Source organism: Narcine bancroftii, chromosome 5 (genome assembly GCF_036971445.1).
Source record: "Narcine bancroftii isolate sNarBan1 chromosome 5, sNarBan1.hap1, whole genome shotgun sequence".
In the NCBI taxonomy this organism is placed as follows: domain Eukaryota; kingdom Metazoa; phylum Chordata; class Chondrichthyes; order Torpediniformes; family Narcinidae; genus Narcine; species Narcine bancroftii.
This window is the reverse complement of record NC_091473.1, coordinates 10,795,798-10,812,185: the sequence shown is the minus strand read 5'-3', so window position 1 is coordinate 10,812,185 and position 16,388 is coordinate 10,795,798. Positions and strand designations below refer to the sequence as shown.

At 40.1% G+C, this 16,388-nt stretch overlaps 1 protein-coding gene across 5 annotated transcripts in view; it reads right to left on the bottom strand.

Moving 5' to 3' along the window:
• ttll3 (tubulin tyrosine ligase-like family, member 3) overlaps positions 1–16,388 on the bottom strand; it is a 77,547-nt gene that overhangs the window by 57,229 nt on the left and 3,930 nt on the right. For all 5 annotated transcript variants that reach the window (XM_069936746.1, XM_069936749.1, XM_069936748.1 and 2 more), the window contains exon 2: positions 953–1,091. The gene's annotated coding sequence lies outside the window, so the exon portion shown is untranslated. The remainder of the gene's footprint in view (positions 1–952; positions 1,092–16,388) is intronic.

Genomic DNA, 16,388 nt, shown 5'->3' with positions numbered 1-16,388 from the left:
TGATGGGGTGGAGTAGCGAGAGGTACAAGAGGATAGGGAAGGAGTAGTGAGCGAACTGAGTGAGTGGGGTCCAAATCAGACTCCAGTAGCAGTCTATGACTTGAGCCACGTGGTTGGAGTTAGCGTGGGAAGCTCCAGTGTCGGGATCTCCCGCAGGACAGTGTTAAGAATTTCAAACGGGGAAGAATTGTAGAGTTCCCTGCTAGGCAGTTGGTCGTGTCTTAGAAAATGTTTAAAAAAAATGTTGGAGAAACTCAGTAGGTCAAACAGTGTCCTTCATATAGCAAAATAAAAGATGTCAGAAAAAAATGGGGTGGGGGAGGAGCACAGTCCCAAAGGCAAGAGGTAATAGGTAGAAAAGGGAGGGAGGGCACAGCAACAAGTGGGGAATGATGGATGGCTCAGTGAATAGAGAGGGAAGGGGGTGGAGAGCTGAGGGAAAGAAGACAAGGGGAAGGAGGGAAGATGTCTGCTGACATTTTTTTTCCATACCTTGATGAAGGGCTCAAGCCCGAAATGTTTGTGATGTATTTTTAAATTTAGACATACAGTATGGTAACAGGCCATTTCAGCCCACGATCCGTGCCAACCTATTAACCTACACCCCCGGTACGTTTTGAATGGTGGGAGGAAACCAGAGCTCCTGGAGAAAGCCCATGGAGACACGTGGAGAATGTACAAACTCCTTACAGTCAGCATGGGATTCGAACCCCAGTCCAGTCCCAATTGTTGGTGCTGTAAAGGTGTTGCACTAACACTACGCCAACCTCTTTGCTATATAAAGGACACTTTTTGACCTCTTGAATTTCTCCAGCATTGTGTTTTTACTTCAACCACAGTCTTTCATGTTTTACTTGCGTCTTGGAAAATGTCTGTTCCTGAAAAAGTCATTCCTTTCCTGAAGGAAGGAAACACCAAACTCAATTTAATGAAAAGAAAGGAGATTTTTTACCTGTGGTCAGAAATTAGCCAAAAAGTTCACTTATCAGGCATCCAGTACAGATTTGACTAGAAGATGTACTCTTCAATCACGGGCTCCAATAGATCCTTATGAAGTTTCATCTTGTATCCAAAGGTTTTTCTACAGTTTACTGTCCAACAAACAAGGAATGTCTGATTCAGTTTTGCTGGCTCTACTGATCATGTGTGCTATCTTGTTACATTATTTTCTATCTTATTACATGAACTATTACATCAAAACTTGCTAGTCATTGAAACATGTTAACAGGTATGGGAAGGGAGCAGGAATTTGGCATTGGGGTAAAGAATTAGCCATGATCATACTGAATAGTGGAGCAGGCACAAAGGAACAAATGATCTCTCCACAAACTTAACATTTTGGACGGCATGGATGGCATAGCAGTTAATGCACTGCCTTTCCAGCACCAGCAAATGGGACCTGGGTTCGAATCCCGCACTGCCTGTAAGGAGTTCTCTCCATGTTTGTGTGGGTTTCCCCCCAGGGGCTCCTGTTTCCTCCCACCATTCAAAACACAGCAGGGGTGTAGGTTAATTGAGTGTAATTGGGCTTTATGGACTATGGGCTGAAATTGCCTGTCTAAATTAAAATTTTAAATTAATTTTGGCCCATTGCTAACCTCCCATTATATATGTGCTTAATTTCTTTCTTGTTTAGTCCTTTTTTTTTAAAATCATTGCTGTTTATTAGTTCTTGTGTCTTTTTACATTTGGATTTACATTCATGTTCGGAATAATCTAATGGTAGTTGAGAGTCAGATCCACAGGCATCAATGATAACTGAACCACAACCAGTTATTTGCCAGTCTGTGCTCTGGGAGGTCATGATCTGCAGGCACCATGGAGGTTTTGACAGAGTTTTTCAGCTGAATGAATACTGCCTAGCAATTGCTCTATATTTTCTCTAGGGTGGAACTTGATGGAGGGTGTGGGGTTAATGGGCAGGAGGAGGCGGGGGGGGGGGGAGTTGGAGGGCATTTCTTACAGGGGTTTACAGGATGGATGCACAGAGGATGTGTCCCACTGGCTCAAGAGATGAGAAATTTCTTTACTCATATTCCAAACTCTGACAAGATGAGGAGGCTCAGCCATGGGGTTTATTCTAAACAGAAGCTGATAGCTTTCTGGATATTAAGAAAATCAAAGGATATGGGGATAGTGTGGGAAAATAGCACTGAAGATCAGTCATGATCTTGAGGAATGTGGCATCAGGCCCAAAGGGCCTAAATGGTCTTTTTTGCACCAATTTTTTAAAGTTCTTAACATTCTCTGGAATGAAGCTAATTAACTGGAGAAGCAGGAGACTGCTTAACATAGGTCACTTTCACTTGAGAATCAAACTATCCCAATATTTATCATCCGGCTGCTGGCTGTGTGTGTGCATGTGGATGTCATCAACTTGAATCTCATCATCCTGTCCAGGTTGGTAGCAGAACCTCGAGCACTGTCACGCTGAGCATCATCACACCTCAAGCAAATTTAAATTCCTGCCAGTCACCATCTTGGACCCAACACAATAATATCATGAAGAAAGCATGGCAGTGCATCTAGTTTCTCAGGATTCTGCCCTCTTCTCAAAGACAGCAAATGAGGGTCTACAAACCCAGATAAGGGTTAAACGGTGACCAAGCACAAAAATAGACCCAGCAAAATTCTGTCCTCTTCTCCAAATAGGACAGCAAAGTGGTCTTCATTAATTCAATAGCCACTGATTCTGTGTTCCCCTTCTTCCAAGAGTAACACACAACAAAGAGCACCTATTCTGGTTAATGTAACTTAACCCTGTCTTTCACAGGGTTTCAACCCCTGTACATCAAAGGGTTTTGACTTCTGTGAACTCCAAGCTGAACTGTTCCAAAACTGAACTCAAAATGTCTGAATTTGGTAATACATTTCTCCAAATCATGTGACAGTTACATCACAGACAAGGTGAGTCCCAATTCTTGGAAATCACATGACCATCAGTTTTATTTCTACCAAAATTCTGTTCTGTTTTCAAAACCATTCCATGTCCATAACAACTTCTGACCTCATCTGTTCAAGAGGCTTAAGTGGCTTTGATTATGTCGATAGCTTTCTTTAGCATTTCTTGAATAATTAAGACCCACTTGAAATTCATTAGCTCTGTCTGTCCAAGACACATTGACTCCGAGAATGAACTCTCTTCTCAGAAAACAAAGGTTCTCTATAAATGTGCTGCGACCTGTGTGTGATGCTGTACCAACCCACAGCTAACTTTACTAAGAATACAGATACAATATTTTAACTCTATACTTTACTTTACTAAGACATTTTTATAAAAGAACTACAAATTAAAATTAAAGGTTAACACAAATCTGTAACAGTATTACATCAAAATCCTTTGCAAACTTTTACAAATGCCCTCCCTGTACATCACAGGCAAACTCTCCCCACCATTGACAGAATCTACAAGGAACACTGCCATCATAAACCAGCAGCAATTATCAAGGATCCACACCACCTAGTAATGCTCTGTTCTCGCTGCTGCCATCAGGAAAGAGGTATAGGTGCCACAAGACTCATATCACCAGGTTTAGGAACAGCTGCAGCCCCTCCACCTAAACAATAAACTCAATCAGACTCATTTAAGGACCATTACTTTGCACATATTATTTATTACTGATTATTTTCTGTGTTGCACAGCTTGTTTACATTTCTCTATTTTGTATACTGTGTATACAAGATCGTGTTATATGGCGAGCTCTCCACTGGCCACCGTGACAGAGGTGCACCAAAGAAAAGGTACAAGGACTGCCTAAAGAAATCTCTTGGTGCCTGCCACATTGATCACCGCCAGTGGGCTGATATCGCCTCAAACCGTGCATCTTGGCGCCTCACAGTTTGGCGGGCAGCAACCTCCTTTGAAGAAGACCGCAGAGCCCACCTCACTGACAAAAGGCAAAGGAGGAAAAACCCAGCACCCAACCCCAACCAACCAATTTTCCCCTGCAGCCGCTGCAACCGTGTCTGCCTGTCCCGCATCGGACTTGTCAGCCACAAACGAGCCTGCAGCTGACGTGGACTTTTACCCCCTCCATAAATCTTCGTCCGTGAAGCCAAGCCAAAGAAGAGGACATAGTTTACATCAGGTACTCTAGTTTCCTCCCATGTTTGTTAGATTACTTGGCTGAATTGTTGCTTGTGAAAAGATACACAGAAACTAACTGAGAATGGATGAGAATAAAATGGGGCTATTGGAGGATTGGTGTAAATGGGTGCTTGATGCTTTGCTGGAGGGCCTGGTCTTATGGTTGATGTCTTCAACTACAGCTCACATAATCTTTATAAGATATATGGAGGAGAAAAGTAAATGGAGAAATGAGACAACCTGTCTACAGAATACTCTCCCCTTTCTTAATATCTTTGTCTCCATCTCAGAAGATAAACTTTCTACAGCCATTTTCTATAAACTCACATTCCCACAACTACCTTGACTCTACCTCTTCATATCCAATCCCTTCTAAGGATTCTATTCCTTTCTCCCAATTTCTCCATCTCCGTCACATCTGACCCAGGATGAAGTCTTCCAGTCCAGATCATCAAGATGTCCTTCAAAAAACTTGGCATCTCCTCTACCACCATCAACTCAACACTTATCTGCATCTCCTCCATTTCCCGCATATCTGCCCCTAAACACAATGACAGGATTCCCCTTGTCCAAACCTACCACCCCACCAGCCTTTGCATCCAACATATTATTCTCTGCAATTTGTCATATAGAACATGATCTCATCACCAGAGACATCTTCCCCTCTCCGCCTTTCGAAGGGATCGCTCCCTCATCCTCTCAATCATTCTCACTAATCGCTCCTTGGTACTGACCCTTGTGACCACAGGAAGTGCTACACTTGGACCCCTTCCTCCTTTCTCACCACCATTCAGGGCCCCAAAAAAACTTTTCAAAGTGAAACAACACTTCACTTGTGAAATTGCATTTGGTGCTCCCATTGTGGCCTTCTCTACATCAGAAAGACTGGACACAGATCATAGAACCATATAATACTACGGCACAGAAAACAGACCATCTGGCCCTTCTAGTTTGTGCCAAAACATCATTCTGCTAGTCCCACTGACCTGCACCCTTTCCGTAAACCTCCGGACCTCTCCCAACCATGTATCTGTCCAATATATTTTTAAGAGTGAGTCTGCATTTACCAAGTCAAATGGTAGCTCGTTCCACACTTCCACCACTCTCTGAGTGAAGAAGTTCCCCCTAAACCTTTTCCTTTTCACCCTAAAGTCATGTCCTCTTGTATTTATCTCTCTTAATCTGTGGAAAGAGCTACTTGTATTTACTTTGTCTATACCCCTCATAATTTTGTAAACCTCTATCAAATCTCGCCCTAATTCTTCTATCCTCCAAGGAATAAAGTTCTAATCTGTTTAATCTTTCCCTGTAACTCAGCTCCTGAAGACCCAGCAATGCCCTAGTAAATCTTCTCTGCACTCTTTCCATCTTATTGATATTCTTCCTGTAGTTTGACGACCATAACTGCATACAATACTCCACATTCGGCCTCACTAATGTCTTATACAACTCCACCATAACAATCCAACTCCTGCTCTCAATACTTTCATTTATGAAGGCCAAGATGCCAAAAGCTCTCTTTACAACCTTATCTACCTGTGACACAACTTTCAGGGAATAATGTATCTGTACTTCCAGATCTCTTTGTTCCTCCGCACTTCCCAGTGCCCTACCATTTAATGTTTATGTTCTACCTTCGTTTTCCTTCCAAAATGCAACACCTCCCACTTGTCTGCATTAATTTCCATCTGCCATTTTCTGGCCCATATTTCCAGTTGGTCTGGATCCCTCTGCAAGCTTTGAAAGCCTTCCTCGCTGTCCATACGCCTCCAATCTTAGTGTCATCAGCAAACTTGCTAATCCAATTTACAACATGATTATCTAAATCATTGATATAGACAATAAGCAACAAAGGTTCCAGCACCGATTCCTGAAGCACACCACTAGTCACCGGCCTCCAGTCTGAGAAGCAACAATCCACTACCTCTGTCTTCTCCCATTCAGCCAATTTTGAATCTAATTACAACCTTTCCGTGGATACCTTGCGTCTGACCCTTCTGAACTAACCTCTCATGTGGGACCTTGTCAAAGTCCTTACTAAACTCCATGTCGCCTTTCCTTCATCTTTCTTGGTAACCTCCCCGAAAAATTCTCTAAGATTTATTAAACATGAACTACCATGCACAAAGTCATGCTGACTATCCTTAATCAGCCCTTAGCTGTCCAAATACTTGTATATCCAATCTCTCAGATCACCCTCCAATAATTTACCCACTTCTGATGTCAGGCTCACTGGCCTGTAATTTCCTGGTTTACTTTTGGAGCCTTTTTTAAACAACAAACAACATGAGCTACCCTCTAATCCTCTGGCACCTCACACATGACTAAGAACATCTTAAATATTTCTGCCAGGGCACCTCCAATTTCTACACTAGATTTCCTCAAGGTCTAAGGAAATATCATGTCAGGCCTGGGGGATTTATCTACCTTTATTTGCTGTAAGGCAGCAAGCCCCTCCTCCTCCTTAATCGCTATATGTTCCATGCCATTACTGCTTGTTTCCTTTCCTTCCTGATTAAATACTGATGCAAAAGAACTGTTTAAGATCTCCCCCATCTCGTGAAGCTCCACACATAGACAACAATTCTGATCTTCCAAGGGACTAATTTTGTTCCTTACTATCCTTTTACTCTTAACATATTTGTAGAAACCCTTCGGGTTTACCTTCACATTATCTGCCAAAGCAACTTCATGTCTTCTTTTGCTCTTCCTGATTTCCTTCTTTTCTTAAATTTTCTATACTCTTCTAGTGTCTCATTTGCTCCTTGTTGCCTATACTTGCTGTACATCTCTCTCTTCTTCTTAACCAGATTGCCAATATCCCTTGAAAACCAAGGTTCCCTATGCCTGTTAACTTTGCCTTTAATCTTGACATGAACATACAAACTCTGCACTCTCAAAATGTTGCCTTTGAAGGGCTTTCACTTACTGAATACATCCTTGCCAGAAAACAACTTATCCAAATCCTTTCTTTCTTGATCCTTTCTCATTTCCAGAAAATTGGCCTTTCTCCAATTTAAAATCTCAGTTTGAGGGCCAGACCTATCCTTATCCATAATTAACTTGAAACAAATGAGATTATGGTCATTGGACCTTAAAAGTTCACCTACACATCATTCTGTCGCCTGATCTGACTGGTTCCCTAATAAGAGATCAAGTATTGCATCCTCTCCCGTTGGTACCTCTACATATTGATTTAGAAAACTTTCCTGAAATTATTTGACAAATTCCAAGCCATCCAGCCCTTTTACAGTATGGGAGTTCCAGTCAATATGTGGAAAGTTAAAATCTCCCACTATCACAACTTTCTTTTTCTTAAATCGGTCTGCTATCTCTCTACAGATTTGATCCTCCAATTCTCTCTGACTATTGGTCGGTCTATAATACAATCCTAGCCAATCTAGTTTAAATGCCCTGGAGCAGCACCAGCAAACCTACCAGCAAGGATGTTAGTCCCCCTCCAGTTCAGGTGCAAACTGTCCCTTCAGAACAGGTCTTACCTTCCTTGGAATAGAGCCGAATTGTCCAGAAACATGAACCCCTCTCTCCTGCATCATCCCTTTAGCCATGTATTTAGCTGCATTAACTTTCTTTTTCTAGCCTCAGTAACGGGTAGCACTCCTTAAATCGCAACCCTGGAAGTCCTGTCCTCAATTTTGCACCCAACTCTTTAAACTCTCTTTGCAGGACCTCCTCATCCTTCCTACCCATGTTATTGGTCCCTACATGGACCATGACACCATTCCTCCTGTGAATACTGAGAACTTTTTTTTTAAACTTTATTTAAAATTTTATGACATGAATAAAATAAAAATTACATTTAAAGAAATAATAAAAAACAAAATAAAAATTAGAATACTACATCATTAAACTACACAAATTAACCCCCCCAATAATTATAACACAACATTAATCATCTAATTTAAAATTAATCCAACCCTCCCCCCCAAAATAAAGAGTGAAGAATTAATTAACAATGTTGTAAATAAAATAGAAAAAACCCCACTTACAAAAAAGGATAAAACTTAACAACAAAAAAAATTACTAACAACAAAAAAATATCAATACTAAAATAATGCCCTTAAACATATATTTAAATCAAACATAATTCATGTATTTAACAAATGAAATCCACTTTAAAACTAAATTCAAATATTAAAATCATATATCAACCACATATCAGTTATACAAAAAATCATAATTAATAATACATAAATACAGAATTTCCATTAATACCAAGTTTCCTTTATAATTCATCGAGAGAACAAAAACATCTCTTAGAAAAACAATCAGATAAACTTTTTATTCCCTTCCCCTCCCCTTATATAAAATAAGAAGAAAAAGTTCAAACTCTTATAAAATTCTCCATATTCTTCATTTATAACATCTTCAAAATTCTCTATCAAAATTAACTTAATTTTATTAAACTCTTCTCCCTCAATGTATTTGTACTTAATTTTCTTCTTCTTCTTATCACCTTTTCCCTCATCTTCCTCTTCATCTAATTCAACATCCTCAATTTTTGACTTATCTTCTGTGACATCATCCTCTTAAAAAAAGAAAGAAAAAAGAGACAAAACCCCCCCCCAAAAAAAAGAGAAAAAAAGAGAAAAACCTCCTAATTCCCTCTCAATTACAATCAAAAGAAAAAGAGTTTAAAATTTTTTTTATTATTTATTTAAAAAATAATAATAAAAAAAACCTTCACTTCTTAACCCAAAAATTAAAAAGAAAAAAAAAACAGGTCGGAGGTCACAACTACCTCCTCCTGTTTAAACTGCCCAAAGCGGTAACTCCCCCAAAATATTGGGTGTGAGATAACTCACAGGTAGCTGATGACTTCTGGAAACTAGTGCCCACCCAGTTCCCTCTCCCAACTCCCATTTCATTAAACTATCATCATTATTTAAACTATTTAAACTCTTTTCAAAAAAAAGATATAAAAGATTTATTTTTTTAAATCAACGTTACCACTTCTGTCACCATTGCTTCCATTTCTTTTAAAAATCTGGATACCACCTTACATCTCTACTCTCTTTGGAGACCTTGAAGGACTACATCATTCCTGAAACTTCATGATTGGTAGAGACTAAGCAAAGTCCATAACCTCTTTAGGATTGTCAAAGAATTTTGGCTAATTTCCATTCTAAAAAATCTTCAGTACCACAGAATACCTGAATGTTGCCCTATGTCTTTTTTTCCACAACCGTTCTTTCACAGAATTAAATTCGTGTCGTAATAGCATAGTATTAAATCTCCATCTTGAAGCTTTCTGAACATCTTGTGAACTCAAATATTCTAATAATAATAATGAATGATCCGAAACCAATCTAACCTTATACTCCACAGATGTAACCCAATCCTGCAAATGTGCTGATATTAAAAAATAATCAATTCTAGAAAAAGAATTATGTCGCGAGGAATAAAAAGAAAAATCTTTCTCTGTAGGATTAACTCTTCGCCAAATATCAATTAAATTCAAATCTGCCATCATATTAATCACTTGGATTGCCATCTTAGACTTCTTAATTACTCTTGAATACTTATCCAATAAAGGCTCCAACACCACATTCAAATCTCCCCCAACATCACATTAGAGTTCGATTGTCCAAGTAATAAAGACATATCCACAACAAAAGCTGTATCCTCAACATTAGGAGCATAAACATCAAGCAAAGTCCATGCCTCATTAAAGATTGTACAATTTAATTTTAATAATCTTCCACCATTTTTCTCTTCACTCTGTAACTAAAATGATAGATTCTTATGTACCAAAATTGCCACTCCTTTTGCCTTAGAATTAAACGAAGAATAAAAAATGTGCCCAACCTATTCACGTTTGAGTTTCAAATGTTCCTTATCTATTAAATGAGTTTCCTTTGCCATTGCGACCACCATTTCTTCCATTTCTTCCAGAAATCAAATTCCCTTCTTGCAGCTCTGCCCTCTTTGGAGACCATGGAGGACTACGTTGTTCCTGGAATTGCGTAATTGGTAAAGACTGAGCAAAATCCATAGCTTCTTTAGGATTATCAAAGAACTTCGGTTGATATCCATCCTGAAAAATCTTCAGTACCGCAGGGTATCTAAATGTTGCCTTATATCCTTTTTTCCACAATAATTCTTTCACAGAATTAAATTCATGTTGTTGAAACATAATTTCCTGACTCAAATCCGGATAGAAGAAAACACGATTACTCTGAACCATCAAAGGAGATTTGTTTTGCTGTGCATTTCTAATAGCCATACGTAAAATAGTCTCTCTATCACAGTAATTTAAACAGTGAACAAGAACAGGTCTTGGATTCTGTCCTGAAAAAGGTCTCCTTCTCAAAGCTCTATGAGCCCGTTCCAATATAAACCTTCAGAAAACTTATCTTGTCCCAACACTTGTGGAATCCATTCAGTGAAAAATTTTCTCGGATCTGGCCCTTCTATGCCTTCTGGCAAGCCGACAATTTTCACATTATTCCATCTGGATTGGTTCTCCAAATAATCAACCTTTTTTGCTAAATTTTTATTCTGAATCTGTAACGTTTCAATTGTTTTATTCACATCTTGCAATTGATCTTGTACATCAGATAATCCTTGATCACACATCTCAAGTCTTTCAATAGTTTCAACTTTAAAAGCTCCATAATCAGCCATCTGTTGAGTATTGACATCCACCAATGCATTAATCTTAGAAGTAAGATTATTCATAGAATCACCTAAATGCATCATTGAAGAAAATATCTTATGTTCAAGACTCTTGAAAAGTATATCAACATCAGTAGATCCAGACATGGTGGGATTCTGCTGTTCTTGTGGAATCTGAGGACCTTCTATCCCTTCTTTTAATTTAGTAGCTTTTCTTGCAGTTTGACTCCGTGTAAGAGCCCCTGCCACAGACCCCCCCCAGAAGTGTCAGGAGGCTGATGATCAGGGTTATCTTTGATCCAAACTTCCTTTAAAAGCTTCGTTACATCAGTATCTGGAAGAGCTGATATAACTGGTGGTATAGCAGTCAAATAACAACTCTTTAACTCTCCAACTGGTGGCGCCCCAGCTAATTCAGCAGTCAAAGTCTCAGTAGACGTTGTTTGAAATGCTGGCATCCGGCCAGCCCTTTCTTCTAAAGGCAGCTGAAAACGACCTTCAGAAAGACTTACGGAATCAGAACGGAGCTCCAAGGCCGAATTCTTCGCTTGTTTTCCTGGATTCATTTCACGCTGAGTCGTGGCTTTTTGTAAACAAGCAGGCTCAGATAATTTCGGAAAATATAATTTTTTAACAATCTGTTGATGTTTCCTTTTACTTTTTTTTAAAGAAATGTACCATTAGGTATTAATTCAACATCTCATACTATTTATAAACTTTAAAAAAAAGTTTTAACGGGCACTTAAAGACAAAACAATAAGTTAGAGTCAGGAGAGGACTGGAAGGCACGTCTGTTCCTTACACCATCTTGCCACGCCCCAGAATACTGAGAACTTGATCCAAATATCACAGACCTTGGCACCAAGGAGGCAACTGACCATCTGGGATTCTCAGTCTCTCCCATAGAACCTCATCTGTCCCCCTAACTATCGAATCTATCGTCCCATAACATGACTGCCCTCCTCTTTTCCCTCCTTCCTTTCCAAACTGAGGGTCCAGTCTCGATACCAGAGACGTGACCACTACAACTTGTCCCTGGTAGGTCAACCCCACTAACAGTATCCAAAATGGTATACTTATTATTGCTGGGAACAGGCCACTGGGGTGCTCTGCTCTCTCTGTCTATTCCCCGTCCATCTCCTGACAGCCACTCAGCTACCTGTCTCCTGACTTTTGGGGTGACTGTCTCCCTGAAAATCCTCTCTATCACAATCGCTGCCTCTTGAATGATCCAGAGTTCATCCAGCTCTAGTTCCCTTATTCGGTTTGTTAGGAGCTGCAGCTGGATACATCTTTTGCAGGTGTAGTCCTCAGGGACAATTAGGCGGTCTCAGATTTCCCACAACCTGCAATCAGACTAATCCACTGCCCTAGCTGACTCCATTACCTACTTTCGTTAAAGGATTAAATTACCTCAGCGGGCCTTACCTCACTGGAAGCAAGTTCGTCTTCATCCTCTGTTTGCCAAAGCCTCAAAGCTCCACTGGGCCAGTAACACACTGGCTGCTCCTCTTCAGCTTTCCCTCCTTTTTTTTGTCCCTGCCAATTATCTCAAGTACTTCCTCCCACAAATCAACACTCTGTTTAACCCTTCAGTTGTCCTCCATGCTCCTTTTAAAGCAGTTCACTCACCTAGGCTGGTTCCCACCGCACACCGCTCCTCCTCTGTCAGGGAGATAATTTCCTTGAGCACCATCGCTCTGTCAGCAGCAATGGTGGGGCTCTCCCAGTGTCGAACCACTTCAATTCTGCGCTTCACTCCTACACTGACATGTCTGCCCATGGTCTCAGGCATTCCTAAACCAAAACCACTAATATTCTGTCTGGGCACTCTCCAACCAGATGGCATTAATATCAACTTCCACAGTTTCCATTAGGCCACTCTCCTTTCACTCCCTCTCTTCCCCATCCCTCAGTCTTCTTTCCTCCATCTCTCTACTCCCTTCCATCTCCATTCACAGAGCTATCCCCTCTTCCAATCTCCTCAGCTTTTTACTCTTGCTCCCTCCCATATCCACCTATGATCTCTTGCCTGTGACCCTGTGCTCCTCCTTCCATTTTATTCAGGTACCTGCCTACTTTTTGCTCATACCTTGATGAAGGGTTCAGGTCTGAAAAGTTGGTTATATCTCTTTATCTTTGGTACATGTAACTTGCTGAGTTTTTCCAGCATTTTTGTGTGAACTGATGGGATTATTTTCCTGTTGCATTTGGCACATGTCAAGTCATGCTCACATTCAATATATTAAATGAACCCCCAGGGTAAAAGAGATGCCTAAGTGAATAGTGCTGAATATTTAACTCTTATCCAACGATGTGAAGAGATTAAATTGAACACCAAGCCATCATGTGAAAAAAATACAACTCTAACAATCATAAAAAATGCATGCTTTAGTGTTGTTTTTAAACTATTGACACTACCGTTGCAGCTGATCCTCTGCATACAATTTAGATCCTGAAAAGTACAGTAAAGAATTTGACAGACAAATACCATTGACAAAATGGGTCATTTATGATTTGTGAACCCAAACTATGTCACAGATAAAGTACAAACCATGGAGCATCGGAACATCATCTGCTGAAGAATCTGCAAGGAACTTTGGTACACCATCTGTTGAACAATTTGCCAAGGTTTCAAGGAGCTATACGTTGGAAAGAACTGATTAAAGCAGTGGCTCTCAACCACTTTCTTTCTACTCACATCCCACTTTAAGTAATGCCATCGGTGCTCTGTGATTAGTAAGGGATTGCTTAAGATGGGATGTGAGTGGGAAGGGAAGGTTGAGAATCACTGCTACTGAAATATTTTGCTTGAGAAAAATTGTCATTGGCCCATTCCCTTTATAGTTGTGAAACCGTGCACATAACAAGTTAATTAGATATGATCAAAACAATGGTTTTCAAACATTTTCTTTCCACTCACATCCCATCTTAAGCAATCCCTTACTAATCACAGAGCACCTATGGCATAGGAAATAAAGTGGTACGTGAGTGGAAAGTAAAAGGTTGAGAACCACTGGATTAAAGTCTGTCAGCAAGTTTGCAGAACATTATGTTGGAAATGTTACCTTGGAAGCTTTGTATCAATTTGATGAGCGGACTAATAGGTTGTCAATCTTTTGCACCACAGTCCCTCACCCAACATCATTGTGCACGTGTTCATTCAGGAAATATAGATGGCTACATTCTTTACAATCCATAAATAGGCTATTTCGTTTATCCAATCCATTACTGTCATTTATCATCAACATCAACGAGAAAGCCAAACGAGGCAAAAGGGACCAAGATTCCTTCATGCTTGATTTGCAATTTGGTTTGGTTCATGGTCATTCTTACTGATACTAGCATTTAAACTAAACACATTTTCTTTCGTTCACTGAGATTGAATTATTGTGCAAGGAATGACCCAAATTGTTTTTTAAAATATATTCTTGCAATGCAAAATTTTTGCAAAAGGCAATTTTAAAATTTCATTCATTGACCAAAATAGTTTTTGAAACATATTACATCTGTTTCCTTTATCATTTTATAGTAATATTGCCACCAATATCATAGGGTCATACACCACAGAACCGAGTCTGGCCCACCGAGTCTGTGCTCAACATCTAACACTCAGTTACAGGAAGCCCATTTTATTGTCATGTTATGTTCAACGTTCCTTCTATTGTCACGTGACAATAAAAATGTAACGTACATGACATTTTAACTTTTATCTGCCACGTAGACGGTGAGAGGGGATTTGAAAGTGGTGTTTAAAATTATGAAGGGAATAGATAAACTAGATGCAAGTAGACTCTTCCCCCTGAGAGCAGGGGAGGTTGAAACAAGAGGACACAAGTTGAGGGTAAGGGGGCAAAATTTTATGAGAAACATTAGAGGATGCTTCTTCACTCAGAGAGTGGTGGCCAAATGGAATAATCTTCCAGACGAAAGAGTTGAGGCAGAGTCAATTCTTTCATTTAAGAGGAGGCTGGATATATACATGGATAGGAGGGGGTTGGAGGGTTATGGGCAGAGAATAGGTGGGGGGATCTAGCGGAGTTGTTTGAGTGAACCGACGTGGACATGAAGGGCTGAGATGGCCTGTTTCTATGCCATAAACTGTTATATGGTTATAAGGAAAACAAAGAGTCGCCACGAGCATTGACTGGTGCCCCTAACAATAAGAGAAAGAGAAGCAAAAGAGAGTCCCTTCATAGTCACTGGATGTTCCTGGTTTCATCTCCAGTTCTCCTGCAGTGGCAGACTCTCCCCTCCTATATTCTACACTTTATCTGCACTCAAGGAGTAATTTACAGCAGTCAGTTAACCTAGCAACCCACATGCCTGTGTGATGTGGGAGCAAACTGATGTACCTGGAGGAAAACCACAAGATCACGGGATATCATGCAAACTCTGACAACACTAGAGGCCAAGTTTGAACCTGGACTGAACTGGTGCAGTGAGGCAGCAGCTCTCCAAGCAGTGCCACTACACCATCACATTAGGTACTATGCTATGAGAGACATTGATCACTTCGCCTTGTTTGCAATTATTAAAGTGATAAACATGAATAATTTTAATCAAGATTCTATATCTTGCACTGTTGGAAAACACTTGAAAAATGTGAATTTGTTAGAGAAAACCAGCATAGATTTATTAAAGACAAATTATATTAATTTTTTGATGGAGTAGTGGAGAGTGTCAATGAGGGGAAATGTTTCATGTGGTATATATGGACTTCCAAAAGGCAATTGATAAATTACCACAGAATAGACTTATTATCAAAGTAAATACACAATGCTGGAGAAATTCAGCAGATCAAACGGAGTACTTGTATAGCAAAGATAAAGATACATAACCAATGATTTGGGCTTGAGCCCTTCATCAAGATAAAGAAAAATGTCAGCAGGCATCTGAACAAAACAGTGGGGTGGGAGGGGTAGAGGGAGAAGCATGATCGCAAAAGCAGGAGGTAATAGGTGGAGAAGGGAGGGAGAGCACAGCAGCAAGTGGGGAAGGAGGGATGACTAGGTGAATAGAGAGGGAAGGGGATGAAGACCTGGAGGAAAAAAGACAAAGAGAACAGAGAACAGAGATTTTATTAGCCTCAAACAATAAGATTGAAGCCTATAAAATAGATGGAATGAAGCAAAAAAGTTGGGAAGGGCTGTGATTGTAGTAAAATCACAGAAATGTTGGAGGAACTCAGCAAGTTTTGCAGCGTCCATAGAATTTTGGACCTAAGAAGGGAAGAATAGGCAGGGGGAGGAGCACAGACCAGCAGATAAAAAGGTGCCAAATAGATAGGACAGGAAAACAGGAGGGAGGAAAGGTGAGAATTGATTGGGAGAGGTTTGTTGGAGGGGTGGCTGTTATTGACTCTGTGAAAGGAGACAGAGAGAAAAGGGGAGAGTGAGAGAGAGAGAGACAGAGAAAAGGAGACATAGGGAAAGATGGGGGTGGGGTCTAAAGGAAACAGGAGAAGTTGCTAATGCCATCCCTTCTCCCAAGCCTTTTAATTCAGGCCTGATTTTTACTCATACCTTGAAGGAGGGCTCAGGCCTGAAACGTCAGTTATATATCTCTATGTGCTGCAAAAGTTGCTGAGTTCCTCTAGCATTACTGTGTTTTTAGAAAATAAATTGGACCACAATAGCATGAACAGAAAATTAACATCAAC